Raw genomic sequence first — 24694 nt, forward strand, 5'->3', positions numbered from 1 at the left:
TCTGGACCAGATCTCCCTATCCCAGCTCTAACCATTACCTATAGCTCTAAAGATTACAAATGAATCTGGACCAGTTCTCCCTATCCCAGCTCTAACCATTACCTATAGCTCTAAAGATTACAAATGATTCTGGACCAGATCTCAGGGGTAGATGTTAGATGCAGTTTATCGTTAACGCATGCTGTCTTTTTTCCCTGTTTCTCTAGAGCTCTGAATTACAATTTTAGGAATATGTCTATTCTATGCATTATATGTCTGTGGGCATTATGCCTTTGTCTGGAGCTGTAGAGGCCCTCGCCCCCAGTCCTTGCCCCTGCCCTTGGTCTCCCCCCCACCACCAGCAGAGTACACGCCCCCAACCTCTACCCTCCCTGGCAGAGTTCACCCCCCACCCTCCTCCCTGCCTAGCAGAGTACCCCCCCCCCCCCCCCCCCCACACACACACATTTTTTGAGGGGGAGGTCTGAAAGCAGCTGGTAGTGGCATGGAGTGATCTACCTTCCCAGACCAGATGTGGGCGCTATTGTGCGGCTCGCTCAACCCCCCCCCCCCCATACTCCAAACCCCAACCTGTGAGGAATTTCTCAGACATGGACACTCCTGCCCTCCACCCCTCCAATCCTTTCCTTCCTGGCCACACTGCTCCTCTTCTTCCTGTTGAGTGTAGGGTGATTGTATGGCTCAATGCATTGTTTCAGTTTTGACTGAGGACGGTTTGACTGGAACTTGCAGAAACTCAACATTGCCACCCATGGCAGCAGTTTTTTATGCCCTGTCTCAACATAGAGACATTTAAGTTCTGTGTCTATTTTTGCATAGACATATTTTTTTTTTTAAATTGACGTCAAGAAAAACACATTTCTTTGTGATTACATTTTTTTTCTGTTTTTGATCAAGTGTAGTACAATTCTTTATTCATTTATTTGATGTCAACAAGCTCATTTAGTCTTGCTTCATTTGTTTTCTGTGTTCCGCTGTTAAACTCATTTACACTCAAAGTTCAATTGCATTTTGACACAATAACAACATTTGCATGAAAAGACCAGAATGATTGAATGATTGGTTTTCTTTTTGTCGTCACCCTTTTCTGTGCAATTGGAAAATGTGACAGGCCGAGTCCAACCATTTGAGACCCTGGGTTTTGCCAGACCCATTTTCCACAGATAATTCCTTTCATGGTACACTGACCTCGGACATTCACAGACATGTTCCTTATTTAACTTGGGGGCTGACTGGCTTGGCGGTGCGGGGGAGTGATGTTGTTCTAGCTGGGTTGGGGAGCAGTGTGGAGAATGTATCCTAGAAGACGTCACATCTCCAGAACAAATACCTCATTGACAGTGTAGGCCTTCGTAAATGACAAGGGAGAGAGAAACACGTGTTTTAAAGAATGAAAAGTCACCACCGTTAGAACAGCCAGCAGCCTTGGTCATGGTTTCCCTTCTCCTCAGTGTGACTGTAATAGTCTGCTGGGTTTATTCCCAAACGTCCATCTCCATGAGTAGAGCCCATGCATTACTGAGTACTGCTTCTAAATGGGAAGAATATTACATTCAAGAAGGAAACGCTAAAACATCTTATAGTACTGTAGTTCCAGGTGCCTAAATCTAAATGCTGAATACGTCGCTGCTCCACAAAGTGTTAAGGGAATATACTGTTTTTATCTTACTGTACCTTTGTCACAGAGTATATCCACCTCCACACCTGTATACAGTTAGTCAGAGCCACTGAAAGCCCAGTCTCAGCGTGTGGGTTTTGGAAGCAGGATGTTGGTCTGTGTGTCTGCTTCAGTCTAGCGTAGATAATGCGGGTGTTGGCATATCAGTCGATGGACCAGAAATTGTTTTGAATATGAACACCCCGTCATATCTCCCCTCTCAATTCCATGTCCCCAAACACATAAACACCGCTTTCACCTCGCTCAGCCCCCGCTGCTTGAAGTGGAGAGAGGCAAAACAAAACAGTTAAGCCGCTTCCAAACTCCCTCCGAGTACAACCTACACACATGCGTGCGCGCGCAGCAGTGATCGAGTCTCTCTCTCTGGCCGGGTTCTGACAGGCTGAAAGGCAGTCATTGTTCTCCTCTCTGTCCTCTCTCTCTCGGCTGAAAGTAGGCATGCCCTTAAAACGGAGGGAGAAAAGGAGGGAGAGAAGGGAGATGGAGCAGTTGGAAGGGTTGATGAGGCAGGAGTGGGGGCCACAGCTGAAGTTGTAGCACATTCACTGAGGAGAGGAAGAGACAAGAGGAGGAGATGGGGGAAGGCAGAGTGTTATAACTGAGGCTGAGGAGAGTGTTTTGGAGGTGGCTCTATATACAACAATATCTCATAGTTTCCCTTCGAAATGTAACGTATTATGGATGACGTCTATTTTTTACTCATTCAATCTGCGTGGTTACAGGGTTAATTCCATGTGGTTACAGGTTAAAACAAGAACAACTCAAATATTAAGAGTTTAGGCATTCATTTCGAGTGGTTAAGATTAGGGATATGGTTTGGGGAAAGCTTAAAACAAAATAATAAAAAACGACGTGCTATTACCATCAAGTATCATCAAGTATGCTAGTGGTCTAAGCAATGCACTTCGGCTCTGAGCATCACGAGTTTGTGCCCGGCAATCGTCTCTTTTATCAACATTTTTTTGCAGATGAATGCATATATCTATGTTCTCAACCTTTTGAAATATCCGAATTTGAAGTCTTATCAGGCTGCTGTATACCCCTCACACCGTTCTATTTGCCCCCCCTTATCACTTGTTTCACACCTCAGTTTCCCGCCCTTTCTGCCTCTCTTCACTAATTGCCTTATTTTTGCCTCCTTCCCCCCTTCTCCATGCCCTCCATCTCTGTCTGTCCTTGCCAAAAGGTTACAGAAGTGCTTGGCTGTGTGACTGGCTGGAAGGTGGTTGGATGTTTGGTCCTCTGCTTTTCAGGGGACTAGCCATCCATATAGCAATTAGATATTATGAAATTGGGGAGAGAAAAAAATAATAAAAAAAATACATTTATTAAGAAAGGATGAACCCTTCTCCGGGTTCAGGACCCGTGCTTTGTCTACCTTTAGCTGACAACACTCCCACACGGTGTTTGTGTGTGTGTGTTTGTGTGTGCATGCTTGTGTGTGTGAGAGAGAGGAGAGTGTGGAATGAATTCCACTTAATACCATGTATTTCTTTCATTCTTTTCTTCAACCATTGTTTAATCCTCTGTATGGAAAAATCCTGTCAAATCCTCAAATCCTGTTTAAAAATGGCTACTATAGGAAGGAATGTTAGCTGTGTCTCCCTCAGCCCTCGGTTTGATAAGGGTTTGAGGGTTGAGACAAAGTGTGTGTGTTGTTATCCTTACCTGACCCCTGCTCTGAACCTCTGTTTTTTTTTAACCAAATTTATACCTCGCTGCTTTCTCCGTTGAAATAGAGGGGGATAGCCCTTGTGTGTGTGTGTGTGTGTGTGTGTGTGTGTGTGTGTTTTAGCATACAGGGGAAGCAATTGATCCATGGAATGTGTGTTGGATTCCATCCTCACCCTCTCCTCTCAGCTGCTCATGGCCCGGCTTTGGTTGGCTGGATAATGCAAAACATTATCCCAGATAACCAAATATGACATCACAACGGAACATGAGCGTACCCACACACACGCAGAACATACCACACACACATTCAACAACGGAACATGAGCGTACCCACACACACGCAGAACATACCACACACACATTCAACAACGGAACATGAGCGTACCCACACACACGCAGAACATACCACACACACATTCAACAACGGAACATGAGCGTACCCACACACACGCAGAACATACCACACACACATTCAACAACGGAACATGAGCGTACCCACACACACGCAGAACATACCACACACACATTCAACAACGGAACATGAGCGTACCCACACACACGCAGAACATACCACACGCACATTCAACAACGGAACATGAGCGTACCCACACACACGCAGAACATACCACGCACACATTCAACAACGAAACATGAGCGTACCCACACACACGCAGAACATACCACGCACACATTCAACAACGAAACATGAGCGTACCCACACACACGCAGAACATACCACGCACACATTCAACAACGGAACATGAGCGTACCCACACACACGCAGAACATACCACGCACACATTCAACAACGAAACATGAGCGTACCCACACACACGCAGAACATACCACGCACACATTCAACAACGGAACATGAGCGTACCCACACACACGCAGAACATACCACGCACACATTCAACAACGGAACATGAGCGTACCCACACACACGCAGAACATACCACGCACACATTCAACAACGGAACATGAGCGTACCCACACACACGCAGAACATACCACGCACACATTCAACAACGGAACATGAGCGTACCCACACACACGCAGAACATACCACGCACACATTCAACAACGAAACATGAGCGTACCCACACACACGCAGAACATACCACGCACACATTCAACAACGGAACATGAGCGTACCCACACACACGCAGAACATACCACGCACACATTCAACAACGGAACATGAGCGTACCCACACACACGCAGAACATACCACGCACACATTCAACAACGGAACATGAGCGTACCCACACACACGCAGAACATACCACGCACACATTCAACAACGGAACATGAGCGTACCCACACACACGCAGAACATACCACGCACACATTCAACAACGGAACATGAGCGTACCCACACACACGCAGAACATACCACGCACACATTCAACAACGGAACATGAGCGTACCCACACACACGCAGAACATACCACGCACACATTCAACAACGGAACATGAGCGTACCCACACACACGCAGAACATACCACGCACACATTCAACAACGGAACATGAGCGTACCCACACACACGCAGAACATACCACGCACACATTCAACAACGGAACATGAGCGTACCCACACACACGCAGAACATACCACACACACATTCAACAACGGAACATGAGCGTACCCACACACACGCAGAACATACCACGCACACATTCAACAACGGAACATGAGCGTACCCACACACACGCAGAACATACCACGCACACATTCAACAACGGAACATGAGCGTACCCACACACACGCAGAACATACCACACACACATTCAACAACGGAACATGAGCGTACCCACACACACGCAGAACATACCACGCACACATTCAACAACGGAACATGAGCGTACCCACACACACGCAGAACATACCACACACACATTCAACAACGGCGTTGCTATTTTTAAGAAGTAGAGTTCATCTTTTTTTGTGGAGCTCAAGTTGTGGAGCTTTATTTTCTATGTACATTTTTTACACCCAAAATCTCTTCAGAGTGAGTGTGGAGTGAAGCCTCTATACCCAGGCATTGTAAAGCAATGCAGCCTGTCCTCGCCTGTCCCATAGCTGCTGCTGCTGCCCAGGGTATGAACATGGAGTCACTGAGAGGATTAAAAAGCCATCAGCTCTTTGTCCTGAGACACAAAACCTCTTCCTCTCAAATTCCCCCATCTTTCTATTCTTCCTCTACTCCCTCCTTCCCTCCTTTCTTAGAAAGCCCGGGCATTCATATTAATCAGTTTTAAAGGCTAATGAGATAAGACAGACTTAAGGGGAGACCCCAAAGTGCCCTAAGCCCCCTGGATAAACAGAGGTGATGAACGGGGTCTGGGGCTACAGTTTCTTTAAGGATCACTACACACTTCCGTTTTCAATGCTCTTTGTTTGGTACAAAACTCCAGTCAGAATTGTGAAATGCAATAAAGCATTTTTTCCCTAAATATTTTTGGGGGCAAATGGTGGTGTGCTGTGGTGTTGGCATGATGTTTGGGGGAATAGATCATTGATGTTGAGACTTGATCTGGTTGTTTGTGAGGTGTTTGAGAAACATGCCTTTTTCTTTCCCCAGTCTCTCCTCTCTATCTCTCTTTCCCCCTCTTCCTCTCTTTATCTCTCTTTATCTCTATCTCTTTCTCTGTCTATTTCTCTCTCTCTCTCTCTCTCTCTCTCTTTCCCCCTCTCCCTCTCTATCTCTATTTCTATCTCTCTATCTCTATCTCTCTCTCTCTTCCCCCCTCTCTCTCTATCTCTCCTTCCCCCCTCTCTCTCTATCTCTCTTTCCCCCCTCTCTCTCTCTCTCTCTCTCTCTCTCTCTCTCTCTCTCTCTCTCTGTCTCTGTCTCTGTCTCTGTCTCTGTCTCTGTCTCTGTCTCTGTCTCTGTCTCTGTCTCTGTCTCTGTCTCTGTCTCTGTCTCTGTCTCTGTCTCTGTCTCTGTCTCTGTCTCTGTCTCTGTCTCTGTCTCTGTCTCTGTCTCTGTCTCTGTCTCTGTCTCTAACTCTGTCTCTTTCTCTGTCTCTTTCTCTGTCTATGTCTCTCTCTGTCTATGTCTCTCTCTGTCTGTCTCTCTCTCTTTCTCTCTCCCTGTGTCTCTATCTTTGTCTCTGTGTCTCTCTGCCTCCCTGTCTCTCTGTCTCTCTCCCAGAGATTACTAGTATATGTGTCAGTAATAAGTCTTGGGTTTTGGGGGATCCTGCTGGGGTGACCCAGCATGCACTGTGTTAGGGTTAGGCCCAGTGTTGTGGCTGGCCTTGCTGACTGACGGCTGGCTAATACGCAACTGTATCTCTGTGTGTGTGTGTGTGTGTGCCTGTGCGTATGCGCGTGCAAGTGAGTGAGTGAGACAGAGCCACGTGAGCAAAAAATATGGAGGTTAAGTGAGGAGAAATACAAATGTTGCGCCAGCCTTTCAAGCAGACATATTCAAAGGGGTAATGCTGGCAGCAATTTTTGAGCCAAATTATACAGCCATACATGACAAGAGATTTTAGAATTTTCAACTGTATATAAAATGGCCCGAAATAACAGATGTGTGATTAAAGGAACTGTGCGGAGGGTAGACTTCCTGAGAATATAAAATAATCTCAAATGAATCTGTGATTATGCCAATATTTCACCAGATGGAGGTGGGTCAGTCACAGAGCAGAAATAGCCATGAGACACATGAAAGAATCCAATTGGATAACAAAACAAGGGCATTCAGACTTTATTTGATTTAAATGTCTGCAGCTGTACTGCTCTAAACATTTTCTTGTGGCAATGAATAGGCACACATTCTTGTTTCAGACATAACGTTAGGAGCAGTGTTTTTCTCTCTGTGTGGTTGGCTTTTGGTTTTGAAAAGGTCTTGTTGGAATATACAGTGGGCCGGCTCAAGTTCCATAGAACACGGAACACACAGAACACTCCACCCAGTGTTTCAGAGTTACCATAGTTCCAGAGTTCCGTCTCACCTGCTGTGCTCTGTACTCCTTAGCGTCAGAACTTCATGTCATTCCTAGAACACGACCGGAGACATTCCAGCCAGGATTAGATGGGGGAGTTTGCAGGAGGTTTTTAATTTTCCCAGGAATTAACAATGTTGGAACAGCGTTGTTTGCCTCACTAGTGCTAGGGTCTTAATTTATGCTGCTCTGTTCCTGTTGTTATTCATATAATAGGATCAATGTTTTGAAATACAGATCAATGAGAACTTAGTTTAATGGATAGGAAGCATTTGAGAAACTATGTTTTTGCGTTGTGTGTTTTTTTTGACTGGAATTGTATTTCAATGTCTTATTTTATTATTTTACCTAAATTAAATGTTTTCAAATGTATTTTTGTTCTTATTTTTTGAGAGATTTATGTAAAACAAAAAATACTATTTGTTATTCACACTGTTTAAAAAAAATATCCTTTTAATTTTTATTATGAAATGTGTTTAATTTGTTGTAGTGTATATATATTTTTGAACATAACAATACATTCATATTACTGGTATACAACTATATGCTATAATATACAGTTTATTAGGTACACCCATCTAGTACCGGGTCGGAACCCCCTTTGCCACCAGAACAGCTAGAATTTTTGAGGGCATGGGAAACGTTGCTCAATTGCTATCAAAGGGCCTAACATGTGTCAGGAAGATGTTCCCTACACCATTACACCACTGCCTCCAGCATGTACCGTTGACACCAGGCAGGATGGGGCCAGGGACTCATGCTGCTTACGCCAATCCTGACTCTGCCGTCAGCATGACGCAACAGGAACCAGGATTTTTCGGACCAGGCAATGTTCTTCCATTCCTCAGTTGTCCAGTGTTGGTGATCATGTGCCCACTGGAGCTGCTTCTTCTTGTTTTTAGCTGATAGGAGTGCAACCTGATGTGGTCGTCTGCTGCAATAGCCCATCCGTGACAAGGACTGATGAGTTGTGTGTTCCGAGATGCCATTCCGCACACCACTGTGCCGTTATTTGCCTTTGGCAAGAATCACATTCTCCTTCGACCTCTCATCAAAAAAACAGCCCCGTTTTTGTCCACAGGACTGTTTTTTGTTTTTTGCACCAAGGGCAGCCACACCGGCAGTCATGAGTCTTGAAGGCAGTCAAATTCCACGTGACCATTTAGTCACGGTAATTAGGCTTCTCTAAGCTCTGATGCTGCTGATGGCCACTATTAAAAATAGGGGGATACCATCAGCTTTCTATAGACTAGGCCTACTATATTTATCTCACCTTTCCTAATATTAAGCACAATGCTTATATTTACAACAGGAGTATAGCCTACCTGCATGGCATGAAAATAAACCACAGGGAAAAGCGTCCTCCTTTCGCTATTTAAGTAAATAGATGCCATGTCTTTTTTTTCTGCCCCTGTTTCCATACAGGTGCATGATAATGGTCCATTCTAAATCAAAACCAATTTCACACATATTATTTAGTACAAGATTAAATCAAGAATAGTCTGACGGGTGACAATAATTGCCTATCACTTGTGAATTATATATTATCACTTGTGAATGATGCCCAGCATAAGACAAGAAACAATGCCTTTTTTTGGTGACTTTTTTGAATCATAGTCGCACACCTCATGTAGCCAAGCCCATAGGCCTATATGTTTGATAAGGTTTGTATCACAACTAAAGTGGCCAAATAAGTTCTTAAAATTAAGCACATTAATCCGCTTTATAAAGGGTGTAGAGCCTAACCGGCATATATAAGCAGCGCGTGAGTTTTAAGTTTGGGGAAGATCATTTTCACCATAAAAATTCACCTTTTATAATAAAAGCATTACGTGCATAATCACACTTGCGGTCACTTTTGTAAATGGCGTTTCCCGCTAATGGAATAGTCATGCGTGTAGCCTACTGCCATGTGCACATTGTTGCGCTTATAATGTGAAGAAATAGCCTAATAGTTGATCAACATTTTAAGCTAAACGTTCTGATCTGTTGTGTTAGCCACATTGTGTAAAAAGGTTTTTGGAATGATCAGTGCTTGTATTAATTTGGGATCTATCGCATCCCACAACTGTCCCAGACTATTTTGGAATATTTATTTATCTCACAGAATAGAATAGGTCAACTTTTGTACTATGGGGGATTGTAGATTGACAGGCTAGTGTCTTTGCTGTTCGTTAGGCCTACTCATCTCAGTGGCTGAGTGTATATGATATATAATATACTGTATAATATATGCCATTTAGCAGACACTTTTATCCAACGCGATTTACAGTCCTGAGCGCGTACATTTTAAGGATGGGTGGTCAGGGGAATTTAACCTACTATCCTGACATAGTAAACATCCTGCTCTATCAACTGAGCTACAGAGATCAGGGCGGCAAGGCAGTCTCAGGTCCTCTGTTTGTCATGTGGTTTTACCTTTACTTACTTTATTAAACATATTATGTTCAATAATTCTATTTGAATCAGTTTTCTGACTGGTCAAGGTGACGTATTGAGTGTTCCTGTTTGAACATGTCTTTCGGATGAACTTTACTGTTCAGATGTCTTTGAATGAGTGGTAGTTCCTACCCTTAGCTTAGTACTAACTGTATAGTGAGACGTGCCATATTCAAAACTAACTCCATTTTATATGAATCATTTCTGCTGACATCTTTTTTAGTTTTCAAAAGTCCTAAATTTCCCAGATAACAATAACATGATGACCAAGTAATGAATAGACAATATACTTGACATCACCAAACAAGAGGCATCTCACATGCTGTTTTACTGCATCAAATTCAGAGGTCAAATGTGTCTGTCTGTGATTTCACCTCTCTTCGACAGGTGTCAGTTGCTCAATCCTTCGACATATCCTCCAACCCAATCTGATAATAAGCAGAGAAGCAGGGGAGTAATCGTATCTTTAATAATGCAGTATTCGATTAAGGCAGCCTGCACCTCTCTGATTCAGAAGGCTTGGGTTAAATGCGGAAGACACATTTCAGTTGAACGCAGTCAGTTGTGCAACTGACTAGGTATCCCTTTCCCCTTTCCCCTCATCGCTCCATCTCCCCCTCTTTCTGTGACGGGGAGAAGCGTTCTTACATTAGGGCCTGTTCAGATGACCTCTGTCCGTGGTTCAGATGACCTCTGTCCGTGGTTCAGATGACCCCTGTCCGTGGTTCAGATGACCTCTGTCCGTGGTTCAGATGACCTCTGTCCGTGGTTCAGATGACCTCTGTCCGTGGTTCAGATGACCCCTGTCCGTGGTTCAGATGACCCCTGTCCGTGGTTCAGATGACCTCTGTCCGTGGTTCAGATGACCTCTGTCCGTGGTTCAGATGACCTCTGTCCGTGGTTCAGATGACCTCTGTCCGTGGTTCAGATGACCTCTGTCCGTGGTTCAGATGACCTCTGTCCGTGGTTCAGATGACCCCTGTCCGTGGTTCAGATGACCCCTGTCCGTGGTTCAGATGACCTCTGTCCGTGGTTCAGATGACCTCTGTCCGTGGTTCAGATGACCTCTGTCCGTGGTTCAGATGACCTCTGTCCGTGGTTCAGATGACCCCTGTCCGTGGTTCAGATGACCCCTGTCCGTGGTTCAGATGACCTCTGTCCGTGGTTCAGATGACCTCTGTCCGTGGTTCAGATGACCTCTGTCCGTGGTTCAGATGACCTCTGTCCGTGGTTCAGATGACCTCTGTCCGTGGTTCAGATGACCTCTGTCCGTGGTTCAGATGACCCCTGTCCGTGGTTCAGATGACCCCTGTCCGTGGTTCAGATGACCCCTGTCCGTGGTTCAGATGACCTCTGTCCGTGGTTCAGATGACCTCTGTCCGTGGTTCAGATGACCCCTGTCCGTGGTTCAGATGACCCCTGTCCGTGGTTCAGATGACCCCTGTCCGTGGTTCAGATGACCTCTGTCCGTGGTTCAGATGACCTCTGTCCGTGGTTCAGATGACCTCCGTCCGTGGTTCAGATGACCTCCGTCCGTGGTTCAGATGACCTCCGTCCGTGGTTCAGATGACCTCCCTCCGTGGTTCAGATGACCCCTGCCCGTGGTTCAGATGACCTCCGTCCGTGGTTCAGATGACCTCCCTCCGTGGTTCAGATGACCTCCGTCCGTGGTTCAGATGACCTCCGTCCGTGGTTCAGATGACCTCCGTCCGTGGTTCAGATGACCTCCGCCCGTGGTTCAGATGACCTCTGCCCGTGGTTCAGATGACCTCTGTCCGTGGTTCAGATGACCTCTGTCCGTGGTTCAGATGACCTCCGTCCGTGGTTCAGATGACCTCCGTCCGTGGTTCAGATGACCTCCGTCCGTGGTTCAGATGACCTCCCTCCGTGGTTCAGATGACCTCCCTCCGTGGTTCAGATGACCTCCGTCCGTGGTTCAGATGACCTCTGTCCGTGGTTCAGATGACCTCTGTCCGTGGTTCAGATGACCTCTGTCCGTGGTTCAGATGACCTCTGTCCGTGGTTCAGATGACCTCCGTCCGTGGTTCAGATGACCTCCGTCCGTGGTTCAGATGACCTCCGTCCGTGGTTCAGATGACCTCCCTCCGTGGTTCAGATGACCCCTGCCCGTGGTTCAGATGACCTCCGTCCGTGGTTCAGATGACCTCCCTCCGTGGTTCAGATGACCTCCGTCCGTGGTTCAGATGACCTCCGTCCGTGGTTCAGATGACCTCCGTCCGTGGTTCAGATGACCTCTGCCCGTGGTTCAGATGACCTCTGCCCGTGGTTCAGATGACCTCTGCCCGTGGTTCAGATGACCTCTGTCCGTGGTTCAGATGACCTCTGTCCGTGGTTCAGATGACCTCCGTCCGTGGTTCAGATGACCTCCGTCCGTGGTTCAGATGACCTCCGTCCGTGGTTCAGATGACCTCCCTCCGTGGTTCAGATGACCTCCCTCCGTGGTTCAGATGACCTCTGTCCGTGGTTCAGATGACCCCTGTCCGTGGTTCAGATGACCCCTGTCCGTGGTTCAGATGACCCCTGTCCGTGGTTCAGATGACCCCTGTCCGTGGTTCAGATGACCCCTGTCCGTGGTTCAGATGACCCCTGTCCGTGGTTCAGATGACCCCTGTCCGTGGTTCAGATGACCCCTGTCCGTGGTTCAGATGACCCCTGTCCGTGGTTCAGATGACCCCTGTCCGTGGTTCAGATGACCCCTGTCCGTGGTTCAGATGACCTCTGTCCGTGGTTCAGATGACCCCTGTCCGTGGTTCAGATGACCCCTGTCCGTAGTTCAGATGACCCCTGTCCGTGGTTCAGATGACCCCTGTCCGTGGTTCAGATGACCTCTGCCCGTGGTTCAGATGACCTCTGCCCGTGGTTCAGATGACCTCTGTCCGTGGTTCAGATGACCTCTGTCCGTGGTTCAGATGACCTCCGTCCGTGGTTCAGATGACCTCCGTCCGTGGTTCAGATGACCTCCCTCCGTGGTTCAGATGACCTCCCTCCGTGGTTCAGATGACCTCCCTCCGTGGTTCAGATGACCTCTGTCCGTGGTTCAGATGACCTCTGTCCGTGGTTCAGATGACCTCTGTCCGTGGTTCAGATGACCTCTGTCCGTGGTTCAGATGACCTCTGTCCGTGGTTCAGATGACCTCCGTCCGTGGTTCAGATGACCTCCGTCCGTGGTTCAGATGACCTCCGTCCGTGGTTCAGATGACCTCCCTCCGTGGTTCAGATGACCCCCCTCCGTGGTTCAGATGACCTCCCTCCGTGGTTCAGATGACCTCCGTCCGTGGTTCAGATGACCTCCGTCCGTGGTTCAGATGACCTCCGTCCGTGGTTCAGATGACCTCCGCCCGTGGTTCAGATGACCTCTGCCCGTGGTTCAGATGACCTCTGTCCGTGGTTCAGATGACCTCCGTCCGTGGTTCAGATGACCTCCGTCCGTGGTTCAGATGACCTCCGTCCGTGGTTCAGATGACCTCCGTCCGTGGTTCAGATGACCTCCCTCCGTGGTTCAGATGACCTCCCTCCGTGGTTCAGATGACCTCTGTCCGTGGTTCAGATGACCCCTGTCCGTGGTTCAGATGACCCCTGTCCGTGGTTCAGATGACCCCTGTCCGTGGTTCAGATGACCCCTGTCCGTGGTTCAGATGACCCCTGTCCGTGGTTCAGATGACCCCTGTCCGTGGTTCAGATGACCCCTGTCCGTGGTTCAGATGACCCCTGTCCGTGGTTCAGATGACCCCTGTCCGTGGTTCAGATGACCCCTGTCCGTGGTTCAGATGACCTCTGTCCGTGGTTCAGATGACCCCTGTCCGTGGTTCAGATGACCCCTGTCCGTGGTTCAGATGACCCCTGTCCGTGGTTCAGATGACCCCTGTCCGTGGTTCAGATGACCCCTGTCCGTGGTTCAGATGACCCCTGTCCGTGGTTCAGATGACCCCTGTCCGTGGTTCAGATGACCCCTGTCCGTGGTTCAGATGACCCCTGTCCGTGGTTCAGATGACCCCTGTCCGTGGTTCAGATGACCTCTGTCCGTGGTTCAGTCGACCTCTGTCCGTGGTTCAGTCGACCTCTGTCCGTGGTTCAGTCGACCTCTGTCCGTGGTTCAGTCGACCTCTGTCCGTGGTTCAGTCGACCTCTGTCCGTGGTTCAGTCGACCTCCCTCCGTGGTTCAGATGACCTCCGTTCGTGGTACAGATGACCTCCGTTCGTGGTACAGATGACCTCCGTTCGTGGTACAGATGACCTCCGTTCGTGGTACAGATGACCTCTGTTCGTGGTACAGATGACCTCTGTTCGTGGTTCAGATGACCTCTGTTCGTGGTTCAGATGACCTCTGTTCGTGGTTCAGATGACCTCCGTTCGTGGTTCAGATGACCTCCGTTCGTGGTTCAGATGACCTCCCTCCGTGGTTCAGATGATCTCCCTCCGTGGTTCAGTTGCCCTCCCTCCGTGGTTCAGTTGCCCTCCCTCCGTGGTTCAGTTGCCCTCCCTCCGTGGTTCAGTTGCCCTCCCTCCGTGGTTCAGTTGCCCTCCCTCCGTGGTTCAGTTGCCCTCCCTCCGTGGTTCAGTTGCCCTCCCTCCGTGGTTCAGTTGCCCTCCCTCCGTGGTTCAGTTGCCCTCCCTCCGTGGTTCAGTGACCTCTGTCCGTTGTTCAGATGACCTCTCTCCGTGGTTCAGATGACCTTTGTACATGGTACAGATTGCTTTCCTACGTGGTACATATTACCTCCATCTTTGGTACATTAACGGCAGAGCAGAGTTTCCCTGCCTGTATCAGTGGTACGAGGAACATGGCACGGCATCAGGCTGAATTATTCACGCTCATAATCGGCCTTTATGTCCCACCGCCTAGCCCGGCCCGGCCCAGGACACACTGTTATTCTAGTGCATAATTGATAGTGCTCAGAAGTGGAGAAGTTAGAATGGCAGAAGTAATGCGAAGCGAAAGTTTAGTCAGGCGGCAGCAGGAGTAGAAAGGGGGATTGGAGGAGAAGTGGGCAGTGTTGGAGACAGGGAGGTTGTGTTAGCCTTTATCAGTCTTAGCTGGGGCTAGCGTGAGGATGGCGTGTGTAGGCCAGCCTGAGATGGAAGAGAAGGGGATCCTGTGTAACTGGTGTTGACGCTGAGCTGGGGTAGAATGTCGTCTCTCCACAGAGTTAGATTGAAGTTCTGGGCTGGACTCAGCATGCTTCCCTCTTTTACATCCCTTCATACATACACCAGTCTGGAACGGTTTGGGTTTAGATGTAACTGGAGCGTTTGAATGCTAAAGAGTTACAAGTGTGCAAAGCTGTCATCAAGGCAAAGGTTTGCTACTTTGAAGAATCTCAAATGTAAAATAAATGTGTTATTTTATAACACTTTTTTGGGTTCATATGTGTTATTTCATAGTTTTGATGTCTTCACTATTATTTTACAATGTAGAAAATAGTAAAAAATACAGAAAAACCCTTGAACGAGTAGGTGTGTTCAAACTTTTGACTGGTACTCTATATATATGTATAAATAAAAAATATGAATATCATACAATATGAAAGAAATATGAATATCATACTTTAATTTTTTTAATTTTCACCTTTATTTAACCAGGTAGGCTAGTTGAGAACAAGTTCTCATTTACGCAAAGCAGTGCGACACAAACAACAACACAGAGTTACACATGGAATAAACAAGCGTACAGTCAATAACACAATAGAAAAAAAGAAAGTCTATACACAGTTTGTGCAAATGGCATGAGGAGGTAAGGCAATACATAGGCCATAGTAGCAAGTCATTACAATTCAGCAAAGGAACACTGGAGTGATAGATGTGCAGATGAAGATGTGCAAGTAGAAATACTGGTGTGCAAAAGAGCAGAAAAGTAAATAAAAACAATATAGGGATGGGGTAAGTAGATTGGATGGGCTATATACAGATGGGCTATGTACAGCTGCAGCCATCGGTTAGCTGCTCGGATAGCTGATGTTTAAAGTTAGAAAGGGAAGTATAAGTCTCCAGCTTCAGCCATTTTTGCAATTCATTCCAGTCATTGGCAGCAGAGAACTGGAAGGAAAGGCGGCCAAAGAAGGTGTTGGCTTTGGGGATGACCAGTGAAATATACCTGCTGGAGCGCGTGCTATGGGTGAGTGTTGTTATGGTGACCAGTGAGATATACAGTGGAAAGCTAAGCCTTTTAGTGCTCATCTCTCTGACAGCTGAACCGTAGGGTGGACAATTGTTGTTTTAGGAAAGTAGCTTAACCCCCTCCCTCCCCCCCAAAAATAGGCTGTAAAGTTTTGCATATGCTACACATCAAAACACAAGGAATAGTGTTTTTGTAATTTGTTATAGGCTCTTTTTAAGGACTTAAATGTTGCTTATTTGGCCAACATCCCCCGTTTACTGATGGCGCTGGCTGATGCCAGTCCATTCGCTCCGTTCCAGCCTTTATTATGAGCTGTCCTCCCCTCAGCAGCCTCCACTTATGTCCATCACATTTCTCAAATGTCCAGAAATAAAAATCTTCCCTGTCATTTTTTCCACCGCCAAATTTTCCTGAAGGAAACACTGAAAAAGCAGGGACCGAGAGACTGAAAAACAGCTTCTATCTCAAGGCCATCAGACTGTTAAACAGCCACCACTAACATTTAGTGGCCGCTGCCAACATACTGACTCAACTCCAGCCACTTTAATCATGGGAATTGATGGAAATGTATGTAAAAATGGATCACTAGCCACTTTAAACAATGCCACTTAATATAATGTTTGCATACCCTACATTACTCATCTCATATGTATATGTATATACTGTACTCTATATCATCTACTGCATCTTGCCATCTTTATGTAATACATGTATCACTAGCCACTTTAAACTATGCCACTTTATGTTTATATACCCTACATTACTCATCTCATATGTATATACTGTACTCTATACCATCTACTGCATCTTGCCTATGCTGTTCTGTACCATCACTCATTCATATCTCTTTATGTACATATTCTTTATCCCTTTACACTTGTGTGTATAAGGTAGTAGTGGAATTGTTAGGTTAGATTACTTGTTGGTTATTACTGCATTGTCGGAACTAGAAGCACAAGCATTTCGCTACACTCGCATTAACATCTGCTAACCATGTGTATGTGACAAATAAAATTTGATTTAATTTGAAAAGGCATATTGTTTTTATGAAGATTTTAGAAAACAGTTGCTTGTGTAAGTATTCACTCCCCTTGGCATTTTTCCTATTTTGTTGCCTTCAACCTGGAAATAAAATTGATTTTTTTGGGGGGCTTGTATCATTTGATTTACACAACATGCCTGCCACTTTGAAGATGCAAAATATTTTTGATTGTGAAACAAAAAAACAGAAACTTGAGCATGCATAACTATTCACCCCCCTAAGTCAATACTTTGGTAGAGCCACCTTTTGCAGCAATTACAGCTGCAAATCTCTTGGGGTATGTCTCTATAAGTTTAGCATATCGAGCCACTGGGATCTTTGCCCATTCTTCAAGGCAAAACTGCTCCAGCTCCTTCAAGTTGGATGGGTTCCGCTGGTGTACAGCAATCTTTAACATCTACTTCATCACCATCCCTGATCCGGGAGCGTCCTCATCAGTAAAAAGCTGACTAGCATAGCCTAGCTTAGCGCCACAAGTAAATACTAGCATATAAATATCATGAAATCACAAGTCCAATACAGCAAATGAAAGATACATCTTGTGAATCCAGCCATCATTTCCGTTTTTTTAAATGTTTTACAGCGAAAACGCAATATGTATTTCTATTAGCTAACCACAATAGCAAAAGACTCAACCGCATATTTTCAAAAAAATTTTACCGCATATGTAGCTATCACAAAACCAACCAAATAGAGATATAATTAGTCACTAACCAAGAAACAACGTCTTGTCTTATAACATGTTATACAATAAATCTATGTTTTGTTTGAAAATTTGCATATATGAGGTATAAATCATAGTTTTACATTGCAGCTACAATCACAAATAGCACCGAAGCAGCAAAAATAATTACAGAGAGCAACGTGAAATACCTAAATACTCATCATAAAACATTTATGAAAAATACATGGTGTACAGCAAATGAAAGATAAACATCTTGTGAATCCAGCTTATATTTTTGATTTTTTAAGTGTTTTACAGCGAAAACACAATATAGCATTATATTAGCTTACCACAATAGCCAAACACACAACCGCATTCATTCACCGCAAAGGTAGCGATCTCAAAAAAACAGCAAAATATATAAAATTAATCACTAACCTTGACCAACTTCATCAGATGACAGTTCTATAACATCAGGTTATACAATACACTTATGTTTTGTTCGAAAATGTGCATATTTTGAGCTGCAAACCGTGGTTATACATTGTGAATATGTAGCATCGATTCACCAGAATCTCCGGAGAAATTTTGGACAGTCATCTAATCAAAGAACTCATCATAAACTTTACTAAAAAATACATGTTGGACAGCAAATGAATGCAATCGCCGTGTTAGATTTTTAAAAATAACTTTACCATAACAAACAGCTTACGTTATAGCGAGACAGCGCCCGCGAAAAGGAAGGAAAATACGACTAAACATTTTCCACAGAAATACGAAATAACATCATAAATGGTTCTTACGTTTGCTGAGCTTCCATCAGAATCTTGTACAAGGAGTCCTTTGTCCAGAATAAATCGTTGTTTGGTTTTAGAATGTCCTCTTCTCCTGTCGAATTAGCAACCTTAGCTAACCATGTGGCGCGAAGATGTCCATCTTCACCTAACGCAGAGAACGGAAAACTCCAAAACTCCCGATAAACGTTGAATAATCTGATAACAATATATAGAAAAAACATACTTTACGATGATATTATCACATGTATCAAATAAAATCAAAGCCGGAGATATTAGCCGTCTATACCGAACGCTTTTCAGAAGCCAATGCTGATGTCCTTCCCGCGCCTTCGAAGACAATGAAATTGTGGTCACGTCATTCCACGAGCTCTTGTTCGACCTCAGATCAAGCTAGATTCCACCTCCCACTGCCTGTTGACATCTAGTGGAAGGTGTATGAAGTGCATGTATATCCATAGATTTCAAGCAAATGAGTCCCTGGAACAGAGCCTCGATTTCAGATTTTTCACTTCCTGTCAGGAAGTTTGCTGCAAAAGGAGTTCTGTTTTACTCACAGATATAATTCAAACGGTTTTAGAAACTTGAGAGTGTTTTCTATCCGATAGTAATAATAATATGCATATTGTACGATCTAGAATAGAGTATGAGGCAGTTTAATTTCGGCATGATTTTTTACAAAGTGAAAACAGCGCCCCCATATTGACAAGAAGTTTTTAAGTCATACCACAGATTGTCAATTGGATTGAGGTCTGGGCTTTGACTAGGCCATTCCAAGACATTTAAATATTTCTCCATAAACCACTCGAGTGTTGCTTTAGCAGTATGCTTAGGGTCATTTTCCTGCTGGAAGGTGAACCTCCGTCCCAGTCTCAAATCTCTGGAAGACTGAAACGGATTTCCCTCAAGAATTTCCCTGTATTTAGCACCATCCATCATTCCTTCAATTCCGACCAGTTTCCCTGTCCCTGCCGATGAAAAACATCCCCACAGCATGACGCTGCCACCACCATGATTCACTGTGGGGATGTTCTTCTTGGGGTGATGAGAGGTGTTCGGTTTGCGCCAGAAATAGCATTTTCCTTAATGGCCAAAAAACTCAATTTTAGTCTCATCTGACCAGAGTACCTTCTTCAATATTTTTTGGGGACTCTCCCAGATGCCTTTTGGCGAACACCAAACATGTTTGCTTATTTTATTCTTTAAGCAATGTTTTTTTTCTTCTGGCCACTCTTCCGTATATCCCAGCTCTGTGGAGTGTATGGCCTAAAGTGGTCCTATGCACAGATACTCCAATCTCCCCTGTGGAGCTTTGCAGCTCCTTCTGGGTTATCTTTGGTCTCTTTGTTGACTCTCTGATTGATGCCCTCCTTGCCTGGTCCGTGAGTTTTGGTGGGCGGCTCTCTATTGCCAGGTTTGTTGTGGTGCCATATTCTTAACTTTTTTTAATGATGGATTTAATTGTGCTCCGTGGGATGTTAAAAGTTTCAGATTTGTTTATAACCCAACCCTGATCTGTACTTCTCCACAACTTTGTCCCTGACCTGTTTGGAGAGCTCCTTAGTCTTCATGGTGCCGCCTGCTTGGTGGTGCTTCTTGCTTAGTGGTGTTGTAGACTCTCTGGTTTTTCAGAACTGATGTATATATTCTGAGATCATGTGACAAATCATGTGACACTTAGATTGCACACAGGTGGACTTTATTTAATTAATTATGTGACTTCTGAAGGTAATTGATTGCACCATATCTTATTTAGGGGCTTCATAGTAAAGGGGGTGAACACATTTGCGCACACCACTTTTCCATTTAACATTTTTTTTTGTAATTTCTTTCATTTCACTTCACCAATTTGGACTATTTTGTGTATGTCCATTACATGATATCCAAAATAAAATCCATTTAAATTGCAGATTGTAATGCAACAAAATAGGAAAAACGCCAAAGGGATGAATACTTTTGCAAGGCACTGTATTCGCATGAAAATCTGTTGCCAATTAGATGGAAACCTAGCTATAGACACCCTAAAGACTCTGTCAAGTGTGCTAGTCCAGTGTCTCTGTGATTATGCCTGCACATCATTGTTCACCAGCAGCCCCAAACATCTAAAGAATAAGCTTCCAGCCAAACGAGCTTGTAAGAATTGTACTTAAATTCCCCCCTCGTACTCATCTGGAGGTTGAGCATTTTTTCACCTCTATCTTTGTAATGTGTCTGTGTCTCTGTAATGTGTCTGTGTCTCTGTAATGTGTCTGTGTCTCTGTAATGTGTCTGTGTCTCTGTAATGTGTCTGTGTCTCTGTAATGTGTCTGTGTCTCTGTAATGTGTCTGTGTCTCTGTAATGTGTCTGTGTCTCTGTAATGTGTCTGTGTCTCTGTAATGTGTCTGTGTGTCTGTAATGTGTCTGTGTCTCTGTAATGTGTCTGTGTCTGTGTCTCTGTAATGTGTCTGTGTCTGTAATGTGTCTGTGTCTGTAATGTGTCTGTGTCTCTGTAATGTGTCTGTGTCTCTGTAATGTGTCTGTAATGTGTCTGTGTCTCTGTAATGTGTCTGTAATGTGTCTGTGTCTGTAATGTGTCTGTGTCTCTGTAATGTGTCTATCTATTTAATGTGTCTGTGTAATTTTATATGTATTTATGTAAAAAATAGGGATCACAATGGAAATTAATGCCGTACTTTATTATGCAATCCCGGGCACTTAAAACAATATTTGTGCATATGTATTTTTTTTACTGACAAATAAAATCAATCAATCATAGTCCTTTTTCTTGTGGTGTTGAAAACCCAAACCATGTTATTGAAGTGGCCAAAGTCGGTATGATTTGCTTATTGGTTGTGTGGTGCATTGGCACAGAAACCCGTTGGTGGAAAATGTGTTGCATATATTTTATTATAAATATGACATCAAAATGTTGAAAATCTGATTTCTCCATTCTGATCATTGTCTGCAGACGGCTCTGATCGTAGTGTAATGAAACAGGCAGGGAGAGTGAGCTCCTCTGTGGTGGTCTGTGAACCTTCATCCTTCTGGCCCGTAGCCCTGTGTGACATCGACTGGGCCACAAAAGCATGCTGAAGTGGCAAAGTCGATGTCCACGTTTATAATCACAGGGTCGCTACAGTGATTGTTATTTGTGGTTGTAAACATTATTTTGAGTTCATTCTATGAGGCGGGAGGGTGTTCAATTTATCTTACTGTAAAAGGGGAGGGTTAGGACCCCTGAAAGTGTCAATAATAAAAATTCAAATAGAAAAGAGATAATAATAAAAACAAAACAAAAAATATATATGAATGTATAGACTGTATATGTGTATATATTTGATGACACATTGAATTAGCCCATAGTAAGCATTGAACAACATCTTCATACATGGCAAAACAGATACATCAAAAGGAAGTGTGTTTTGAGGTGTCTATATCTGAGAGATATAAGAAAGATCCGGAAAATATTGATTCGTTTCTTTTACCCATATTTAACACCTATTTTTGCAACTAAAGTACTTCCTTTTTATACTGTGTATGTATGTATATATGTATATATGTATATATATATATATATGTATATATATATATATATATGTTATTTTTTTAAACAATAGAAAACATAAACATCAACGACGCCACACGTTCCCAGACCCACCGGCTCACACCCCAGTCGGCCCCATCTTAGACCGCTGCTCCCCAGTGGCACTGCATCTCAGTGCTAGAGGTGGCACTACAGGCCTTGGTTCGATTCCAGGCTATATCCCAACCATGCGTGATTGGGAGTCCCGTATGGTGGTGCACAATTGGCCCGGTGTCGTCCAGGTTAGGGTTTGACCCGGGTAGGCCGTCATTGTAAATAAGAATTTGTTCATAACTGACTAACTGACTTGCCTAGTTGAATAAAGGTCAAATAAAAATCTCCAACACCCACATCACTCTCCGCCATATGGCCTCAAACTGTACCATTTTGTTTCTTTCTGTTGCCCACACAAGTACTTTCATTAAAAAAGTAACGGGTACCGGGCTACCTTCAGATGAGGCTTGTGGGCGTTCTAGGGAAAATCCACCGACATGTACATCAGAGGGGTTGGGGTCAAACCATATTGGTTTAATAGGCCAAACCGTTCTGACGCTGTAGACATTTTCGGGATGTCTCCTGGTTTAACAAGCAGATGCGGAAGGCTGACATCCACGCATCAAATCAAATCAAATGTATTTATATACCCCTTCTTACATCAGCTGATATCTCAAAGTGCTGTACAGAAACCCAGCCTTAAACCCCAAACAGCAAGCAATGCAGGTGTAGAAGCACGGTGGCTAGGAAAAACTCCCTAGAAAGGCCAAAACCTAGGAAGAAACCTAGAGAGAAACCAGGCTATGAGTGGTGGCCAGTCCTCTTCTGGCTGTGCCGGGTGGAGATTATAACAGAACGTGGCAAAGATGTTCATAAATGACCAGCATGGTCAAATAATAATAATCACAGTAGTTGTCGAGGGTGCAACAATTCAGCACCTCAGGAGTAAATGTCAGTTGGCTTTTCATAGCCGATCATTAAGAGTATCTCTACCACTCCTGCTGTCTCTAGAGAGTTGAAAACAGCAGGTCTGGGACAGGTAGCACGTCCGGTGAACAGTTCAGGGTTCCATAGCCGAAGGCAGAACAGTTGAAACTGGAGCAGCAGTATGGCCAGGTGGACTGGGGACAGCAAGGAGTCATCATGCCAGGTAGTCCTGAGGCATGGTCCTAGGGCTCAGGTCCTCCGAGAGAGAGAAAGAAAGAGAGAATTAGAGAGAGTATACTTAAATTCACACAGGACACAGGATAAGAATGGAGAAATACTCCAGATATAAAAGACTGACCCTAGCCCCCCGACACATAAACTACTGTAGCATAAATACTGGAGGCTGAGACAGGAGGGGTCAGGAGACACTGTGGCCCCATCCGATGATACCCCCGTACAGGGTCAAACGGGCAGGATATAACCTCACCCACTTTGCCAAAGCACAGCCCCCACACCACTAAAGGGAAAACTTTAACCACCAACTTACCATCCTGAGACAAGGCTGAGTATAGCCCACAAAGATCTCCGCCACGGCACAACCCAAGGGGGGGCTCCAACCCAGACAGGAAGATCACGTCAGTGACTCAACCCACTCAAGTGACGCACCCCTCCTAGGGACGGCATGGAAGAGCACCAGTAAGCCAGTGACTCAGCTCCTGTAATAGGGTTAGAGGCAGAGAATTCCAGTGGAGAGAGGGGAACCGGCCAGCCAGAGACAGCAAGGGCAGTTCGTTGCTCCAGAGCCTTTCCGTTCACCTTCACACTCCTGGGCCAGACTACACTCAATCATATGACCCACTCAAGATGAGTCTTCAGTAAAGACTTAAAGGTTGAGACCGAGTCTGCATCTCTCATATGGGTAGGCAGACCATTCCATAAAAATTGAGCTCTATAGGAGAAAGCCCTGCCTCCAGCTGTTTGCTTAGAAATTCTAGGGACAATTAGGAGGCCTGCGTCTTGTCACCGTAGCGTACGTGTAGGTATGTGCGGCGGGACCAAATCAGAAAGATAGGTAGGAGCAAGCCCATGTAATGCTTTGTAGGTTAGCAGTAAAACCTTGAAATCAGCCCTTGCCTTAACCTGTTGGGGATGGGGGCGCTGTTTAGACTATTTATGCTAATGTGGCTAATTTTTTAAACGGCTTCCCACAAAATCCTTGATCGTACAATATGCATATTATTATTATTATTGGATAGAAAACAGTCTATAGTTTCTATAGGAGTTGAAATTTTGTCTCTAAGTGGAACAGAGCCCATTCTACAGCAATTTCCCTGACATGGAGTCAGATTTGAGAAACGTTGGCCACTTTTCTGAAGTCATTTAAAAGGGCTCTGTCGTTGCTATGACTATACGGACACTTCTTACGTCTTCCCCTGGATGCCTTTACGTGATGACGATTCCAACGGGCTCGATTGCTCGTTCACAGGCCCTACAAATGAAAAAAACCTTTAGCTAGCAAGTCTTTTCTTGCTGCGTAACGCGCGTGGAAGACACCGACCCTCTCCTGTTCCAAGCTTTAGTTTAGCCTGTTATATTTCTCCGGTCATCTTTTCACTCGTTATAGGAGTTACAAACATCACAAAGTAGTTAATTTAAAGCGTTTTATAGCAATTTATATCCGTTTAGTGCGATTTTGGGACATTTATTTTTGCAACGATGTGAAAAGTTGGAAACGCTTTTCAGTTCATCCCGAACGTAGTTGACATTTCCACATGGCAAGAGGACAGCTTTCCACCAAAAGACGATTTCTCCCAAGAAAGGATCC

At 45.0% G+C, this 24694-nt stretch overlaps 1 protein-coding gene across 2 annotated transcripts in view; it reads left to right on the forward strand.

Annotated features, from left to right (window-relative positions):
* Positions 1-24694, forward strand: part of LOC129826712 (ephrin-A5-like) — a 265966-nt gene that overhangs the window by 8410 nt on the left and 232862 nt on the right. The gene's annotated exons all lie outside the window — the stretch shown is intronic.

The sequence above is a fragment of the Salvelinus fontinalis genome, chromosome 28 (genome assembly GCF_029448725.1).
Source record: "Salvelinus fontinalis isolate EN_2023a chromosome 28, ASM2944872v1, whole genome shotgun sequence".
Taxonomy (NCBI): domain Eukaryota; kingdom Metazoa; phylum Chordata; class Actinopteri; order Salmoniformes; family Salmonidae; genus Salvelinus; species Salvelinus fontinalis.